This window comes from Aethalodelphis obliquidens, unplaced genomic scaffold, assembly GCF_003676395.1.
Source record: "Aethalodelphis obliquidens isolate GAN/ISIS:26980383/991018 unplaced genomic scaffold, ASM367639v1 scaffold70, whole genome shotgun sequence".
NCBI lineage: Eukaryota > Metazoa > Chordata > Mammalia > Artiodactyla > Delphinidae > Aethalodelphis > Aethalodelphis obliquidens.
In genome coordinates this window covers 8691786-8712843 of record NW_020838014.1, presented here as the reverse complement: position 1 = coordinate 8712843, position 21058 = coordinate 8691786, and positions in this window count along the sequence as shown.

The window sequence follows — 21058 nt, the reverse complement described above, 5'->3', positions numbered from 1 at the left end:
CAAAAAAAAAAAAAAAAAAAAAGAGTCATGTACCAAAATGTTCATTGCAGCTCTATTTACAATAGTCAGGAGATGGGAACAACATAAGTGTCCATCATCAGATGAATGGATAAAGACGATGTGGCACATATATACAATGGAATATTACTCAGCCATAAAAAGAAACGAAATTGAGCTATTTGTAATGAGGTGGATGGACCTAGAGTCTGTCATACAGAGTGAAGTAAGTCAGAAAGAGAAAGACAAATACGATATCCTAACACATATATATGGAATCTAAGAAAAAAAGTGTCATGAAGAACCTAGGGGTAAGACAAGAATAAAGACACAGACCTACCAGAGAATGGACTTGAGGATATGGGGAGGGGGAAGGGTAAGCTGTGACAAAGCGAGAGAGTGGCATGGACATATATACACTACCAAACGTAAAATAGATAACTAGTGGGAAGCAACCGCATAGCACAGGGAGATCAGTTTGGTGCTTTGTGATCCCCTAGAGGGGTGGGATAGAGAGGGTGGGAGGGAGGGAGATGCAAGAGGGAAGAGCTATGGGAACATATGTATATGTATAACTGATTCACTTTGTTATAAAGCAGAAACTAACACACCATTGTAAAGCAATTATACTCCAATAAAGATGTAAAAAAAATAAGCTACAAAAAACTTGACAAAAAAAAGAAACCCCCTCTGAGACCCCCTCCAACGTGCTGGGCCTAAACCCCACCCACACACCCTTACCAGGGCATTACCTCTAAAATCTGGTACTCTGCAATCCAGAGGCCCTCCTTTCCATGTGCTGCCTCTCCCCTTCTGTGCAGGTCCTAAGCAGAGGCCCCACCCCACGTTCAAACGTCCCCCCAAACCCACCTAGGTCCCGCCCCACCCTAAAGCCCACCCCTGCCTGAGTTTCCCCCCCCCCTAAACTTTGCCCCCATAGTCAAGGCTTTTCTTTTTTTTGTTTTCTTTTTTCCTCTTTTAGATTGGAGTTCTGTTTTACCTTGTTGAATCATTCTTGTTGATTCTTTTATATTTTTATTTTTCCTAATAAAACTTTTATTTTTCTAATTTTAGTTTATCCTTTACTTTGTTATTATTCTCTCCTTTTGGCTTTTTCCCCGCCCCCCCCTTTTTTTTCTTTTTTCTGTTGTTGTTTTATTTTATCGTGGTACAGTTGTTTCCATTATAGTTTTATTTTTCCTAATATATTTTTTTATCTTTCTAATTTTATTTTGTTTTTTATTCTTTGATATTGTACTGCTTCTTTCTTTCTTTCTTTCTTTCTTTCTTTCTTTCTTTCTTTCTTTCCCATGTCATGAAGCTTGCAGGATATTGGATCCCAGGCAGGAGGTCCAGCCCAAGATCCTGTGGTGGGAGCTCTGAGTCCAAACCATGGGACTAACAGAGAACCTCAGATCCTAGGGAATATTAATCAAAGTGAGGCCCCCTGGAGGTCCTAATCTCAGCACCAAGACCCAGCTCTATCCATGTACCTACAAACTCCAGTGCTGGAAGCCTCAGGTCAAAAAACCAGTAAGACAGGAATACAGCCCCACCCATTAAAAAAAAATGAAATGACAAAAAAAAATATGTTACAGATGAAGGAGCAAGGTAAAAACCTACAAGACCAAATAGAAGAAGACAAAATAGGCAAACTACCTGAAAAAGAATTCAGAGTAATGGTAATAAAGATGATCCAAAATCTTGGGAAAAGAATGGAGAAAATACAAGAAACATTTAACAGGGATCTAGAAGAACTAAGGGGCATACAGTGTTGAACAACACAATAAATGAAATTAAAAATACTCTAGAAGGAATCAATATCAGAAAAATTGAGGCAGAAGAACAGATAAGTGAGCTGGAAGACAAAATGGTAGAAATAACTGCCAGGGACCAGAATAAAGAAAAAAGAATGAAAAGAATTGAGGACAGTCTCAGAGACCTCTGAGACAACATTAGATTGCACCAACATTTGAATTATAGGGGTTCCAGAAGAAGAAGAGAAAAAGAAAGGGTCTGAGAAAATATTTGAAGAGATTATAGTTGAAAATTTCCCTAACATGGGAAGGAAAGAGTCAGTCAAGTTCAGGAAGTGCAGAGAGTACCATACAGGATAAACCCAAAGAGAAACATGCTGAGACACATAATCAAACTATCAAAAATTAGATACAAAGAAAAAGTATTAAAAGCAGCAAGGGAAAATCAACAAATAACATACAAGTGAATCCCCATAAGGTTAACAGCTGACTTTCAACAGAAACTCTGCAAGCCACAAGGGAGTGGCAGGACATATTTAAAGGGATGAAAGGGAAAAATCTACAACCAAGATTACTCTACCTAGCAAGGATCTCATTCAGGTTTGATGGAGAAACTAAAACCTTACAGACAAGCAAAACTTAAGAGAACTCAGCACCACCAAACCAGCTTTACAACAAATGCTAAAGGAACTTCTCTAGGCAGGAAACACAAGAGAAGGAAAAGACCTACAATAACAAACCCAAAACAATTAAGAAAATGGAAATAGGAACATACATATCGATAATTACCTTAAATGTAAATGGATTAAATCCTCCAACCAAAAGACATAGACTGGCTGAATGGATACAAAAACAAGATCCACATATATAGTGTCAACAAGAGACCCACATCAAACCTAGGGACACACACAAACTGAAAGTGAGGGGATGGAAAAAGATATTCCACACAAATGGAAACCAAACGAAAGCTGGAGTAGCAATTCTCATATCAGACAAAATAGACTTTAAAATAAAGACTATTACAAGAGACAAAGAAGGACATTACATAATGATCAAGGGATCAATCCAATAAGAAGATATAACAATTGTAAGTATTTATGCACCCAACATAGGAGCACCTCAATACATAAGGCAAATGCTAACAGCCATAAAAGGGGAAATCGACAGTAACACATTCACAGTAGGGGGCTTTAACACCCCACTTTCACCAATGGACAGATCATCCAAAATAAAGATAAATAAGAAAACACAAGCTTTAATTACATACTAAACAAGATGGAATTAATTCATATTTATAGGACATTCCATCCAAAAACAACAGAATACACATTTTTCTCAAGTGCTCATGGATCATTCTCCAGGATAGATCATATCTTCGGTCACAAATCAATCCTTGGTAAATTTAAGAAAATTGAAATCGCATCAAATATCTTTTCTTACCACAACGCTATGAGACTAGATATCAGTTACAGGAAAAAAATCTGTGAAAAATACAAACACATGGAGGCTAAACAATACGGTGCTAAATAATCAAGAGATCACTGAAGAAATCAAAGACAAAATAAAAAAATACATAGAAACAAATGACAATGAAAACACAATGACCTGAAACCTATGGGATGCAGCAAAAGTAGTTCTAAGAGGGAAGTTTATAGCAATACAATCCTACCTCAAGAAACAGGAAACATCTCGAATAAACAACCCAACCTTACACCTAAAACAATTAGAGAAAAAAGAACAAAAAAACCCCAAAGTTAGCAGAAGGAAAGAAATCATAAAGATCAGATCAGAAATAAATGAAAAAGAAATGAAGGAAACAATAGCAAAGATCAATAAAACTAAAAGCTGGTTCTTGAGAAGATAAACAAAATTAATAAACCATTAGCCAGACTCATCAAGAAAAAAAGGGAGAAGACTCAAATCAACAGAATTAGAAATGAAAAAGGAGAAGTAACAACTGACACTGCAGAAATACAAAGGATCATGAGAGATTACTACAAGCAACTCTGTGCCAATAAAATGGACAACCTGGAAGAAATGCACAAATTCTTACAAAAGCACAACCTTCTGAGTCTAAACCAGGAAGAAGTATAAAATATAAACAGACTAATCACAAGCACTGACATTGAAACTGTGATTAAAAATCTTCCAGAAAACAAAAGCATAGGACCAGATGGCTTCAGAGGCGAATTCTATCAAACATTTACAGAAGAGTTAACACCTATCCTTCTCAAACTCTTTCAAAATATAGCACAGGGAGGAACACTCCGAAACTCATTCTATGAGTCCACCATCACCCTGATAGCAAAACCAGACAAAGATGTCACAAACAAAGAAAACTAGAGACCAATATCACTGATGAACATAGATGCAAAAATCCTCAACAAAATACTAACAAACAGAGTCCAACAGCACATTAAAAGGATCATACGCCATGATCAAGTGGGGTTTATCCCAGGAATGCAAGGATTCTTCAATATACGCAAATCAATCAACATGATACATCATATTAACAAATTGAAGAATGAAAACCATATGATCATCTCAATAGATGCTGAAAAATCTTTCAACAATATTCAACACCCATTTATGATAAAAACTCTCCAGACAGTAGGCATAGAGGAAACCTACCTCAACATAATAAAGGCCATATATGACAAATCTACAGCCAACATCATTCTCAGTGGTTAAAAACTGAAACTATTTCCTGTAAGATCAGGAACAAGACAAGGTTGCCCACTCTCACAACTGTTATTCTGCATAGTATTGAAGTTTAAGCCACAGCAATCAGAGAAGTAAAAGAAATAAAAGGAATCCAAATCAGAAAAGAAGCAAAGATGTCACTGTTTGCAGACGACATGATTCTATACATAGAAATCCTAAAGATGCTACCAGAAAACTACTACAGCTAATCAATGAATTTGGTAGAGTAACAGGATACAAAATTAGTGCACAGAAATCTCTTGCTTTCCTATACACTAATGATGAAAATTCTGAAAGAGAAATTAAGGAAACACTCCCATTAACCATTGCAACAAACAGAATAAAATACCTAGGAATAAACCTATCTAAGGACACAAAAGACCTGTATGCAGAAAACTATAAGACACTGATGAAAGAAATCTAAGATGATACAAACAGATGGAGAGATATACCATGTTCTTGGATTGGAAGAATCAACATTGTGAAAATGACTCTACTACCCAAAGCAATCTACAGATTCAGTTCAATCCCTGTCAAACTATGAATGCATTTTTCACAGAACTAGAACAAAAAATTGCACAATTTGTATGGAAACACAAAAGACCCTGAATAACCAAAGCAATATTAAGAAAGCAAAATGGAGCTGGAGGAATCAGTCTCCCTAACTTCAGACTATACTACAAAGCTAAGTAATGAAGACAGTGTCATACTGGCACATAAAAAGAAATATAGATCAATGGAACAGGATAGAAAGCCCAGAGATAAACCCATGCACATATGGTCAGGTTATCTTTGATAAAGGAGGCAAGAGTATACAATGGAGAAAAGACAGACTCTTCAATAGTGGAAAACTGGACAGTTGTATGTAAAAGAATGAAATTAGGACACTCCCTAACACCATACACAAAAATAAACTCAAAATGGATTAAAGACCTAAATGTAAGGCCATACACTATAAAACTCTTAGAGGAAAACATAGGCAGAACACTTTATGACATAAATCACAGCAAGATCCTTTTTTGACCCACCTCCTAGCGAAATGGAAATAAAAACAAAAATAAACAAATAAGACCTAATGAAACTTAAAAGCTTTTGCACAGCAAAGAAAACCAGAAACAAGACAAAAAGACAACCCTCAAAATGGGAGAAAATATTTGCAAATGAAGCAACTGACAAAGGGTTAATCTCCAAAATATACAGGCAGTTCATGCTGCTCAATATCAAAAAAAAAAAAAAAAAAAACAACAAATGACCCAATCCAAAAATGAGCAGAAGACCTAAATAGACATTTCTCCAACGAAGATATACAGATTGCCAACAAACACATGAAAGGATACTCAACATTGCTAATAATTAGAGAAATGCAAATCAAAACTACAATGAGGTATCACCTCACACCAGTTAGAATGGCCGTCATCAGAAAATCTACAAACAGTAAATGCTGGAGAAGGTGTGGAGAAAAGGGAACCCTCTTGCACTGTTGGTGGGAATGTAAATTGATACAGCCACTATGGAGAACAATATGGAGTTTCCTTAAAAAAAACCCTGAAAATATGGTTACCATATGGTCCATTAGTCCCACTCCTGGGCATATATCTGGAAAAGAAATAACTCTAATTTGCAAGGATACATGCACCCAATGTTCATAGCAGCAGTATTCGCAATAGCCAAGACATGGAAGCACCCTAAGGGTCCGTCAACAGATGAACAGATAAAGAAGATGTGGTGTATATATATATACAATGGAATATTACTCAGCCATAAAAAGAGAATTAAATATTGCCATTTGCAGTAACATGGATGGACCCAGAGATTATCATACTGAGTGAAGTAAGTCAGACAGAGAAAGAGAAATATGTGATATCATTTACATGTGGAATCTAAAAAATAATGCAAATGAATTTACTTACAAAACAGAAACAGACTCACAAACTTAGAAAATAAACTTACATTTGCCAAAGGGGAAGGGGGCAGGGGAAGGAGTATTGTGTTAAGAGATACAAACCACTATACATTAAATAGATAAACAACAAGGATTTACTGTATAGCACAGGGAACTATAGTCAATATCTTGTAGTAACCTATAATGGAAAAAATCTGAAAAAATATGTATCATTGAATCATTTTGCTGTACACCTGTAACTAATACAATATTGTAAATCAACTATACTTCAATTTAGAAATATAAATGAAATGAAAAGACACTAAACAATGATATGAAAACATATAAAAATATACAACACACTTGTAAAGGTAAATATATAATCAAATTCAGAACTCTAATATTGTAGTATGATTGTGTATTAACAATTTATACTATAAAGGTTAAAGGACAAGAGTATTAAAAATAACTATAGCTACTATAATTTAACAAACACACAACATAAAGTAATTTATGACACTATAAATATAAAAGAGGGGAGTAAAATAATAGTTTTAGAATACAAGTAAAGTTGTTATCAATGTAAAATAGATCGTTATATCCATAAGATGTTTTATGTAAGCTTAATGGTAACCAGAAAGCAAAAGTTTAAAGTATATTCACAAAAGATAAAGAGAAGGAAATCAGAGCATATCACTATGAAAAATCACCAATTCTCAAAGGAAGGCAGCAAGAGAAGGATGAAGGAGCAAGGTAAATATAAAACAGCCAGAAAGCAGTTACTAATATGGCATTAGTAACTCCTTATATATTAAGAATTACTCTAAATATAAATGGTTGAATTATCCAATCAAAAGGCACAGAGTGGCTGGATGGCTAAAACAACAACAACAAAACTCAACCATACTGCTGCCTCCAAGTGACTCACTTCAGTTTTAAAGACACACATAGACTCCAAGTGAAGGGATAGAGAAAGATATTCCATGCAAGTGGACACAAAAAGAAAGCTGGGTTAGCTATATTTATGTCAGTCAAAATAAATTTTAAGTCAAAAATTGTAACAAGAGGCAAAGAAGTTCATTATATTAAGATAAAAGCATCAACTCATCAAGAGGATATAACAGTTGTAAATGTATATGCACTCAACATCAGAGCACCTAAATACTTAAGCAAATATTAACAGATATGAAGGGAGAAAGAGACAATACATTAGTAGTAGGGGATTCAGTACCCAACTTTCAACAATGGATGGATCATCTAGACAGAAAATCAACCAGGAAATGTTGGACTTGACCCATACTTTAGACCAAATGAACCTAAAAGATATACTTAGAACATTCCACCCAACAGCAGCAGAATACATATTCTTCTCAAGTGAACATAAGGAAGATTGAAATCATACCAAGTATCTTCTCCAACAATGATGGTCTGAAGCTAGAAATCAACAGCAAGAAGAATGGTGGAAAATTTACAAATGTGTGGAAATTAAACAACACACTATTGAATAATCAATGGATCAAAGAAGAAATCAAAGGGGAAATATAAAAAATCTCAAAAAAAAAAAAAAAAGAAAATGGAAACACAACATACCAAAACCTGTGGGACACTGTGAAAGCAGTTCTGAGAGGGAAGTTTATAGTGATAAATGCATAGATTAAGAGAAGAAGAAAGATCTCAAACAATCTAATGTTACACCTCAAAAAATTATAAAGAGGTGAACAAACTAAGGACAAAGTTAGAAGAAGGAAGGAAATAACAAATATCAGGGCTGAAATAAATTAGAGACCAGAAAAACAATAGAAATGATCAATAAAACTAAGAGCTGCATTTTGAAAAGATGAACAAAATTGACAAACCTTTAGCTAGACTGAGTAAAAAAGAGGTATGACTCAAGTAAATAAAATCAGAAATGAAAGACATCACAACTTATATCACAGAAATACATAAGATCATAAGAGACTACTATGAACAACTATATGCCAAAAAAAAAAAAAGGATAACCTAAGGGAAATGGAAAAATTCATAGAAACATATAATTTACTGAGGTTGAATCATTAAGAAATAGAGAATATGAACAGACAAATAATGAGTAAGGAGATTGAATCAGTAATGCAAAATATCCCAAAGAAATGCACAGGACCAGATGGTTTTACTGGTGAATTCTATATACGAAACATTTAAAGAATTAACACCAATCCTTCTCAAACTGTTCTGAAAAATTGTGGAGGAGAAGACACTCCCAAACTCATTCTTTGAGACCAGCATTATCCTGATACCAATGCCCAATAAGGACACTACAAGAAAAGAAAACTACAGACCAGTATCCCTGATGAATATAGATGCAAAAATTCTCAACAAAATACAGATGGTTCCCAACTTACAATGCTTTGACTTACAATTTTTTTGACTTTGTAATGGTGTGAATGTGATATGAATTCAGTAGAAACCATACTTTGAATTTTGAACTTTTCCCAGGCTAGTGATATGTGTTACAATATTCTCTCATGATGCTGGTCAGTGGCAACAAGCCATTTTTGTTTTTATTTCTTTTGCCTTAGGAGGCAGATCCAAAAAAATATTGCTACAGTTTATGTTAAAGAGGGTTTTGCTTATGTTTTCTTCTAGAAGTTTTATGGCTTCAGGTCTTACATTTAGGTCTTTAATCCCTTTTGAGTTTATTTTTGTATATGGTATGAGAAAATGGTTTACATGTAGCTGTCCAGTTCCAGCACCATTTGTTAAAGAGACTGTCTTTTCTTCATTGCATTGCCTTTGCTCCTTTATTGAAGATCAATTGACTATATTTATATGGATCTATTTTATGGGCTCTCTATTCTGTTCCATTGATCTATTTGTCTATTCATTCACCAATACCACATTGTCTTAATTACTGTAGCTTAATAGTGAGTCATGAAGTCAGGTAATGTCAGTCTTCCAATTTTGCTTTTCTCTTTCAATATTGTGTTGGTTATTCTGGGTCTTTTGCCTCTCCATATAATCTTTAGAATTAGTTTGTCACTATCCACAAAATGACATGAGTTGGGATTGGATTGAATTTATAGGTCAAGTTGGGAAGAGCTAACCTATTGACAATACTGAGTCTTCCTATTATTGAACATGGAATATCCATTTATTTAGAACTTTGATTTTGTTTATCAGTGTTTTGTAATTTTCCTTATACAGATCTTGTATGTATCCTGTTAGATTTATACCTAAGTATTTCATTTTGGGGGTTGCTAATGTAAATGATATTGTGTTTTAAATTTCAAATTGCACTTGTTAATTGCTGGTATATAGGAAAGCAGTTGACATTTGGATCCTGCAACCTTGCTATAATCACTCATTAGTTCCAGGAGTTTTTTTGTCAATTCTTTTGAATTTTCAATACAGGCATACCTCAGACATATTGCAGGTTCAGTTCCAGACCGGCCCAATAAAGAGGATATCTCAATACAGTGAGGTACACAAATTTTTTGGTTTCCCAGTGCATATAAATTATGTTTATACTATAAGGTACTCTATTAAGTGTGCAATAGCATTATGTCTAAAAAACCCAATGTACATACCTTAATTTTTAAATTTTTATTGCTAAAAAACACTAAACATCATCTGAGCTTGCAGAAATACATATTAATAATGTCAAAGATTACCAATCACAGATCACCATAGCAAGTATAATAATAATAAAAATATTTGAAATAATGTAAGAATTATCAAAATGTTACAGACACACAACGTGAGCAAGTGCTGTTGGAAAAATGGCACTTGCTCAGTGCTTGCTCAGTGCAGGGTTGCCATAAAACTTCCATTTGTAAAAAACACAATATCTGCGAAGTACAATAAAATAAGGTATGCCTGTATGGATGATCATGTCATCTGCAAAGACCATTTTAGTTCTTTCTTCCCATCTGTGTACATTTTATTTCTTTTTCTTGTCTTGTTGCATTAGCTAGTACTTCCAGTATGATGATGAAAAGGTGTGATGAGAAAGGACATACTTGCCTCATTCTTGATCTTAGTGGAAAAGCTTCAAGCTTCTCACCATTAAGTATGATGTTTGCTGTAGTTTTTCTGTTTTTTGTTTTGTTTTGTTGTTGTTGTTTGTATATGTTCTCTAACAAGTGAGGGAAGTTCTCCTCTAGTTTCTAGTTTACTGAGAGTGTTTTGTTAAATCCTGAATGGGTGTTGAATTTTGTCAAATGCTTTTTCTGCATCCATTGATATGATCATGTAATTTTTCTTTTTTAGTCTGTTGATGTGATGGATTAAGTAAATTGATTTTCAAATGTTGATTCAGTCTTGCATACCTTGGACAAATCCCATTTGGTCATGCTATGCGATTCTTTTTATACATTATTGGATTTGATTTGCTAATATTTTATTGAGGATTCTTGCATCTATGTTCACTATGTTCATGAGAGATATTAGTCTGAGGTCTTCCTTTCTTATAATGTCTTTGGTTTTGGTATTAGGGTAATGTTGGCCTCATAGAATGAGCTAGGAAGAAAACCCTTTGCTTCTATCCTCTGAAAGAGATTGTTAAGAATTTGTATAATCTTTTCATTAAATGTTTGGTAGAAACCACCAGTGAACCCATCTGGGCCTGTTGTCTGTTTTGGAAAATTATTAATTATTGATTAGAATTTTTAATCAATATAGATTTATTCAGATTCTTTATTCCTTCCTGTGTGAGTTTTGACAGCTTCTGTCTTTCAAGGAATTGATCTGTTTCATAAAAGTTATCAAATATGTGGGCAAAGAATTGTTCAGAGTATTCCTTTATTGTCCTTATAATGTCCATAAACTCTATAGTGATCTGCCCTCTTTCACTTCTGATATTAGTAATTTATGTCCCCCCTTTCTTTTTCTTAGTTATCTTGGCTAGAGGCTTATTTATTTTACTGATCTTTTCAAAAAACCAGCTTTTGGTTTTGTTGATTTTGTTTACTGATTTCCTGCTGTCAATTTCATTGATTTCTGCTCTAATTCATATTACTTCTTTTCTTCTGCCCACTTTGGATTTAATTTTCTCTTCTTTTTCAAGTTTTGTAAGGTGTAAACTTGGATTATTGATTTTAGATTTTTATTCGTTTATAATATATGCACTCAATGCTGTAAATTTCCCTCAAAGCACTATTTTCACTGCAATCCACAAATTTTAATAAGTTGGTTTTCATTTTCATATAATTCAAAGTATTTTAAAATTTCTCTTGAGATTTCTTCTTGGACCCATGTGTTATTTAAAGGTATTTTGTTTAATTTCCACATATTTTCTGATTTTCCAGTTATAGATTTCTAGTTAATTCCATTGTGGTCTTAAAGCAGACATTTAAGTATTTTTAAAATTGTAAGGTGTTTATGGCCCAGAATGTGGTGTATCTTGGTGAATGTTTTCACCATGAATGTTCATCTGCTATTATTAGATGATACACACTCTCTCTCTCCTGGACCCCAACTACCTTTCCCAGACAACTTTAACAACTTCTATAGTCTTCTGGAAATATTTTAAGCACTTATAAGTACCTTTCTCTCTATATCTTGCGTTATCAATGTTGAGGAACTTGCTTTATCTTCGCTATCAACGCTCTTGAAGTCAAGATTTGCAAGTGATTCAACACTGTATCCCCTCAGTAATTATCCCAGAGCTTTATGCCTCGTAGAGTATTTGTAAAAGGAATGAGTCATCTCTTCTGCTTCTAACTCAAACTGAAACTCTTATCAAGTTTGTAAGGAACTTAGCATCTCTGTCAGAGGCTCATCCCAGCAGAGATGACACCTTGGTACAAGAGACCATCACCAGTGACTGAGTGAACATATTACTTCCCATTAAACATTGGCTAAAAGATGACATATTTTCCTAATTCCTTCTTCACTCCTTCTTTGCAAACCAACCTCCAAAGAAATTTAGGCATAATTTCTTTGAAAAAATCTATCTAATGCAAACTATGTAGATCTCTGCCCACTTGATATTTTTTGTATGAGGCTCATCTTAACCTTAATGTGTTTAATGTCACAGTCAATCCCCAGATAAGGACTAAAGAGTAGTAAGTCTCATTATGTTAGTTTTACCATAAAACTGTTATTGAGGAGGAGATGGAAATAATAGGATATTTTATGTGAGCTCTGGGCTTCTTCAGCTCTCTCATGGCTCCTAATGAGAGCATAATCACAAAATTATTATAGGGAATTTTTTTCTTCAACCAATAAAACTGACATATTTTTCTGAGTCTGAACTAGAAAACAATTTTTGTACGTCCCTGCTGTCATTTACCTGCACATGGTGCAAGCACTTGTTTTGGGTTCTTAATGAAGGCATGGAGCTTCTAATTACTTAGGGATGTGATTAAATGAGTTTCCCAGTGACTTGGTGTCACAGGAGAAATCTTTTAATTTGCACACTCCTACCACTGATATATCTTGCAAACAGTGACTATTTAACAATCCCCATTGCCACTCATTTGCCACTGCTCCTCCAATTTATTGACTTTGAAAGTTTTAATAGTGCCCAATGAAACTTTTAATTGCCACTGATTATCGTTTAGGCTTCCTGAGGCAGGGTGTTAGGGGATTATAGCCAGGCTATGCAAAAATTTGACTGCAGAGGTCTTAGATGAAGATCATATGAAGAACAAATAGTTCCCTCATCTCAGTCTCCCCCCTACGTTATTTGTCATGAAGGGCTCAATAACTATTTTTGAAGATCTGCCTTATTTATTTTTGGTTTTTATTTATTCTCATCTCAGAGGCCTGTTAGAAATCCATAAACTAGAACAGAAAAGCACAGAATATAATAACTTCAACCAAAATTATGACACTATCTTTATAGTTTAAAAACATTAACTTCTACTTCTTTGTACCCCAGTCTCATTTGTCCTGATTTATCTCTCATCTATTTCAGAGCCAGGCCTTCAATGGTTTCAGCAGTTTATATCAGAATAGGAAAGTCACTGCATCCCCCTTATCAAAATCTTATGTAATCTATATCTGATTTGGAATAACTGTGGGTAAGAGACGAATAATTAGATGGATTTTAGGAAAATCATAGTCACTGTAAATGGAGCAGGAAATAAATGGGGGAAAGGGTGGTGTTTTCCTTACACTGATGAAGCTCCAGATTCAGCAAATTTCTTAGCATCAAGGAAAGAAGACTGAAGAAACTAGAAAGATGAGCATGTCAAAACTAAATTTAGGCAGGATCTGTGGATACAGGGAAGTGGTAAAAAGAGTTAAGTTCTTACTCGTTTATAGAGAGCTTGACTGAGTATAGGTTTGACCACCGCACTGATCATTTTGGGGATTCTTTCAGCGTTTTATGGTGATATAGTTTTTATCATGTTTTTCTGAATAATTAATTAGTTTTGCTCTGCATTCATTCTCCTTTGTCCTATAAAAGAGCTGGAAATGATTTAATTAAAACATTTTGGGGAAGTCCAGCATGTTCATCTGAAACTATGAATCAAAAAATTCATCTACAACTTTTTCATTTGTCTTTTTGTTGCTTCATTAGTTAGTTTTGATGAACGTTTAGGGAATCACTGGTTGTGCATTTGCTGAACATGGAAACCATCTGCTTAATGGTAGCACTTAAGGGTACTATTTAGAACAAATCTTTTTCAGTATTTCAGACCTTGGCCTATCAATTTTTTGCAATTAATAGTAGTGGCCTTTACAAATCAGTTTTCCTCTAGCCTGTCATATACCATATGTACTTTTTTCTTTTAAGGCCAAAACCAATCCAGTTTCACCGGGGTAGGTCAATTTTTCTGGGCCCCTGGAGGGCCCCTGTTGTTTCTCCTTTCTCATCTCCACTTTTCCATTTGCCTTTCTTCTACTTTACAAGAATGGACATACTTCTCACCCATCCCAAATCCATAATGAGCTCATTGTCTCAGGGTACCAAATAAAGGGACAATTTACAATATTGACTTAGGCAAACCCTCCTAATTCAAGGCACCTTAGTGTGACTATCTGTCTTTCACAGTTTCTGTTAAGGGAGAAGTTTCACATTAGAAATGATCTCGGAAGGACAGCAGTAAGCAGTCCTGAAGAGAGACCTTAGTTCCCTGCCCAGAAATTGAATCTGGGTAGCCTAGATGAAAACCAGGAATCCTAGCCACCAGACCCCCAGGGGCTAGAGGCTAGAAGTTATTTTTCTCTGGCTCTTGCCCCCCGTGAAAAATGCATTTCTCACGGAGGCAAAAACTGTAAAAACAGGTACAAAGTTTATTACTAGAGACACAGCATAACATGTGGGAGAGCACACAGAGAAACGGTTTGTTTATTTAAGACAGAAGCAAGACAGAGATACACAGCCAGAGATAAAGGGTATGGGCGTCTTCTCTAATGAGGAGGAGTGCAGTAAGTCAGAAACCAGACAGAGATGCGCACGGGGAGAGGAGTGCAGGCATCCTGAATGAGGAGCGTAGTAAAGAGGTGATTTAAATCACTTATATAGGACAGTCCTTCCGGGTCTTTGTTTACACTTGGCCAATTATCTTGTTTCTTTTTTCACACCTGCCTGGTCCTAGAACCCTCCCCAAGATGCGTGTGCAACTTTTTGCTAAGATGGAGCCCACCGTAGAGGCCTGTGTGTACATGTCCACACACATTATGGGGTGGTGCCCTCTCCCTTTTTGACCGCCAAGGAGCCTTCCTGCGCATGTGCAGAAAGGGAAGTTTTCCTTGATTTCAGGAGTGGGCACCTTATCTCTTTACTTTAGCAGAGCTCAGCTTCTGCCACTAGCTTTGTCCTTGGAGTGTCTGGGTGAGAACAAAGCTTCAATTTTACTCCACTTGACAAACACCAGCTGTCTGGCCCAGGGGCCCATCTATCTCCGACCTCAGAAACTGTCATTTTGACCGATGTTAGGTGTTACAAATTCAGATCTGTACCTGTCATGATCATCTCTAGCTGAAACAAAATTATTTTAACTAAAATTTTAAGTAATTCTAATGAGAATGCTCTAGTGTACCACTGAGTCAGGAGAGGGGATTTTATTTTGTTTGTTTGTTTTGTTTTCTTATACCCCTTTATTTCTTACATGAAGGATATCATACCAAAAGCATTCTTTTGTACATTTCCTCCCCCTTATATATATCTTGGAAGTTATTCGTGTCAGTTTATAGAGCTTGTCCTCATTCTTTTTTTTTTCCCCAGAATGAAGCGTTTATTTTTTTTTCTTTTTAATTTTTTTATACATCTTTACTGGAGTATAATTGCTTTACAATGTTGTGTTAGTTTCTGCTGTACCACAAAGTGAATCAGCTATATGTGTACATATATCCCCATATCCCCTCCCTCTTGAGCCTCCCTCCCACCCTCCCTATCCCACCCCTCTAGGTGGTCACAAAGCACAGAGCTGGTCTCCCTGTGCTATGCAGCTGCTTCCCACTAGCTATCCATTTTACATTTGGTAGTGTATATATGTCAGTGCTACTCACTTCGTCCCAGCTTACCCTTCCCCACCTCGCCCCCCCCAACCCCATGTCCTCAAGTCCATTATCAATGGGAGAGGTGATTTTAAATCTTGGCTTGATCCCTCATTAGCAACGTGATTAAGGGGTAATATAACGTCTATATTATAGATTGCAGCTGAAGTGATGACAATTTTTCTTCAATATGATCTCACCTCTTCCATTCCCTGACCAAGAATACATCTTTCCTGAGGGCTGGTCCTGTGAGCGTAAAACAAGGAGAGCATCATAAGGAATAGTGAAGGCAGCAAAGCCTTGTTTCAATCTTGGAAAGTCTGTATATTTTGTATTTATATATTAACTATCTTATAAAAAGTCAGCAGGTGGACGGCTCTGATAGGAATGCATAACAATATGTTTACCTGAATAAAAAAATGAATACACAGTTTTTTTTCTGATTGGCTGATTGATTTGATGAGAATTGGTTTTGTCATTTATATTATGTAGTAGATATTTACCATATATTGAATGAGGTGGGTATCAAATAGCAACTCCAAGGCTTTGACAAAAACACGTGATAAAATAAAAACATTTTATTTAAAAAATTTGCAAAGACGTATTAAAATGAACAGTAATTTGATTTCTGAATTCTTTCCGAGTTTATGGAGTAAAACATATCTCCAAGTGGGAAAAGAAAAGGCATAATTAATAGTAATTTGACACGTCTTCGTAAAGCCTTTTTGGGATCCTTCCCAGAATATGAGAAAGTGAATGACTATAATGAATGGGTAATTAATCATTTTGTAAGTTAAGTGATTTCCAATTCTTTGCTTTCAACTAAAGTTAGGTATTAGCTAATATACTTTGATATACTTGATTAAACAATGCTCTGAGATTTTGGCCTATAGCCCAGAAGATATTAAAAGAACTGAGTGACAGTGGTACAGCAAAACTCTTTCCATATGCAGCCACTTATTTACTTGAGCTTAATTGCTTAGCACTAAAAGTTATTTTAAAAAAGTAGAAGTAGAATTGACAGTAAATCCTATTTCTACCAATAAGCAATGTTGGACATATGAATTAACTGTTTTAAAAAGTACCATTTCCAATGAAATTTTACTCCTTTATGTTTAATAACATTTCAATTTGAAGTGATGTCGTGTTATTTTGACCAAGTGTGTACTACTATTATTTACAATAATAATTCAATCCAGAAGTATGTTTTTAATACTTAGAGCTTTATGGTCATGAGAAATTTTAAAATTTAATTTTAATTTGTATACTTAAGAGCATAAACTATAATACATTTAGATAAAATTCTTGTAAAATGCAAGTTCAATAAGAAAATTAAATAATGTAAATTTCCAACTCTTAAAGAAGACCATGTTTATGCATTTTCAAAAATGGGTGATGGTCAAAAACAGAAATATAGATCAATGGAACAGGATAGACAGCCCAGAGATAAACCCACGCACATACGGTCACCTTATCTCTGATAAAGGAGGCGAGAATGTACAATGGAGAAAAGACAACCTCTTCAATAGAGGTGCTGGGAAAACTGGACAGGTATATGTAAAAGAATGAAATTAGAACACTCCCTAACATCATACACAAAAGTAAGCTCAAATGGATTAAAGACCTAAATGTAAGGCCAGACACTATAAAACTCTTAGAGGAAAATATAGGCAGAAAACTCTATCACATAAATCACAGCAAGATCCTTTTTGACCCACCTCCTAGAGAAAGGGAAATAAAAACAAAAATAAACAAATGGGACCTAATGAAACTTCAAAGCTTTTGCCCAGCAAAGGAAACCAGAAACAAGATGAAAAGACAACCCTCAGAATGGGAGAAAATATTTGCAAATGAAGCAGCTGACAAAGGATTAATCTCCAAAATATAAAAGCAGCTCATGCAGCTCAATATTAAAAAAACAGACAACCCAATCCAAAAATGGACAGAAGACCTAAATAGACATTTCTCCAAAGAAGATATACAGATTGCCAACAAACACATGAAAGGATGCTCAACATCACTAATCATCAGAGAAATGCAAATCAAAACTACAATGAGGTATCACCTCACACCAGTCAGAATGGCCGTCATCAAAAAATCTAGAAACAATAAATGCTGGAGAGGGTGTGGAGAAAAGGGAACCCTCTTGCACTGTTGGTGGGAATGTAATTGATACAACCACTATGGAGAACAGTATGGAGGTTCCTTAAAAAACTAAAACAAATTACCATACGACCCAATCCCACTACTGGGCATATACCCTGAGAAAACCGTAATTCAAGAAGAGTCATGTACCACAATGTTCATTGCAGCTCTATTTACAATAGCCAGGACATGTAAGCAACCTAAGCCTCCATCGACAGATGAATGGACAAAGAAGATGTGGCACATATATACAATGGAATATTACTCAGCCATAAAAAGAAAGGAAATTGAGTTATTTGTAGTGAGGTGGATGGACCTAGAGTCTGTCATACAGAGTGAAGTAAGTTAGAAAGAGAAAAACAAATACTGTATGCTAACACATATATATGGAATCTTAAAAAAAGGGTTCTGAAGAACCTAGGAACAGCACAGGAATAAAGATGCAGACATAGAGAATGGACTTGAGGACATGGGAAGGGGAAGGGTGGGCTGGGATGAAGTGAGAGATTGGCATGGACATATATACACTACCAAATGTAAAATAGATAGCTAGTGGGAAGCAGCCACATAGCAGAGGGAGATCAGCTCGGTGCTTTGTGACCACCTAGAGGGGTGGGATAGGGAGGGTGGGAGGGAGAGGAGACACAAGAAGGAGGAGATATGGGGTTATATGTATATGTATAACTGATTCACTTTGTTATACAGCAGAAACTAACACACCATTTTAAAGCAATTATACTCCAATATGGATGTTTAAAAAAAAAAGGGTGCTGGTAGCAATCAAATTGTTATTTATATTCCACAGGTGTGATGTACCCATTTTAATTAAACATGCTAATATGTATGATACACTGAAAATTATATCTTTTGCATCTTTTAAAAGTTATGATGAGAACATTTTGGTATTACTTAATAATGTGGATGGTAAGATATCGGTTTTCAAAATTAGTCAATGGGTTATATGAGAAAAAATATTTCTCGCCCCTTTCCTGAATGCATGTGCATCTGCTATGATCATCTTTTTTTTTAAGGAATGTTCTATTTTATTTTATTTTATTTTTTGACTGAATAGTCAGCTTTATTTTATTTTGTCAGCTTCATTGAGATATAATTGACATATAACATTGTATAAGTTTAAAGTGTACAATGTGATTTGATACACTATATATTGCAATATGATTATCACTGTAGCGTTTGCTGTAACTTCCATGACATCACATAATTACCAATTCTTTTTGTGGTGCAAACATTTAAGATCTAGTTTCTTAGCAATTTTCAAGTATACAATATAGTTCTGTTAACTGTAGTCACAGTTCTTTGCACTAGATCCCCACAACTTATTCATCTGCTAATGGAAAGTTTATAACTTTGACCAATATCTCCAAGTTCCCCCACTCCCCAGATCCTGATAATCACCATTCTACTCTCTGTTTTTACCAGTTTGGCATTTTTAGATTCCATATATGTAAGATCATATGGTATATATCTTTCTTTGTCCGACTTATTTCACATAGTATAATGTCCTCAGGGTCTATCCATGTTGTCGTAAATGGGAAGATTTCCTTCTCTTTCATGGCCAAATAATATTATATATATATTGCACATTTTCTTTATCCATTCATCTATCAGTGGACACTTAGGTTGCTTCTATGTCTTGGCTATTATAAATAATGCTGCAATAAATATGAGGCTGCATATATCTTTTTGAGTTACTCTTTTTATTTCCTTTGAATAATTAACAAGAAGTGGATTACTGAACTATATGGTAGTTCTATTTTTAATTTTTTGAAGAAACTTCATACTATTTTACATAGTAGCTGCCCTAATTTACATTTCCACCAGCAGTGCCTAAATACTCCCCTTTCTCCACCTCCTCGCCAGCACTTATTATCTCTAATTTTTTTGTCTCATCTTCTGTCCTGTTGGCTATTCTAACAGGTGTGAGGTAATATCTCATTGTGGTTTTGGTTTGCATTTCCCCAATGATTAATGATGTTGAGCACCGTTTTGTGTACCTGTTGGTCATTGATTTGTCTTCTTTGGAAAAAATATCTATTCAGATCCTCTGCTCATTTTTTAATTGGAATGTTTGTTATTTTTCTACTGAGTTCTGTGAGTTCTTTCTATATTTTGGATATTAACCCCTTATCAGATATCTGGTCTGCAAATATTTTCTCCCATTCCATACAGTTTCTTTTCATTTTGTTGATTAATTTCTTTTGCTGCACAGAAACTTTTTTGTTCAATGTAGTCCCACTTATTTATATTTGCTTTGTCACTTGTCCTTAAGGTGTCATTACCGAAAAATCATTGCCAAGACCAATGTCAAGGAGATTTTCCCCCTATGTTTTCTTCTATGAGTTTTATAGTTTCAGGTCTTGTGTTCAACTCTTTAATCCATTTTGAGTTCATCATTGTCAGTGCTGTAAGCTAGGTGTCCAATTTTTATTTTCTGCATGTGGTTATCCCAGCACCATTTATTGAAGAGACTGTCCTTTCCCCATTGAGTATTCTTGGCTCCCTTGTCAAATATTAGTTGACCATATATGTATGGGTTTATTTCTGGGCTCTCTATTCTGTTCCATTGATCTATGTATCTGTTATTATGCCAATATCATACTGTTTCAATTACTATACTTTGCAGTATATTTTGAAATCAGCAAGTGTGATGCCTTCAGTTTTGTTCTTCTTTCTCAGGATTACTTTGACTACTCAGGGTCTTTTTTGATTTCATGTAAATTTTAGGATCATTTGCTATATTTCTGTGAAAAATTGCCATTGAAATTTTGATAGAGCTTGCATTGAATTTATAAATGGCTTTGGGTAGTATGAACATTTTAGCAATAGTAATTCTTCCAATCCATGAACACAGGATATCTTTCCATTTGTTTGTCTCTTCTTTAATTTCTTTCATCAAAGCCTTTTTGTTTTCAGTATACATATCTTTCACCACCTCAGTTAAATTTATTCTGGATTATTTCATTGTTTTGATACCATTTGTGAATGAGATATTTTCCCCCAACTATTCTGTTCTTAATGTACAGAAATGCAATTAATTCCTCTATGTTGATTTTATATCCTGCAACTTTACTAAATTTGTTTATTAGTTCTAACAGTTTTTTGGTTGAGTCTTTAGGATTTTCCA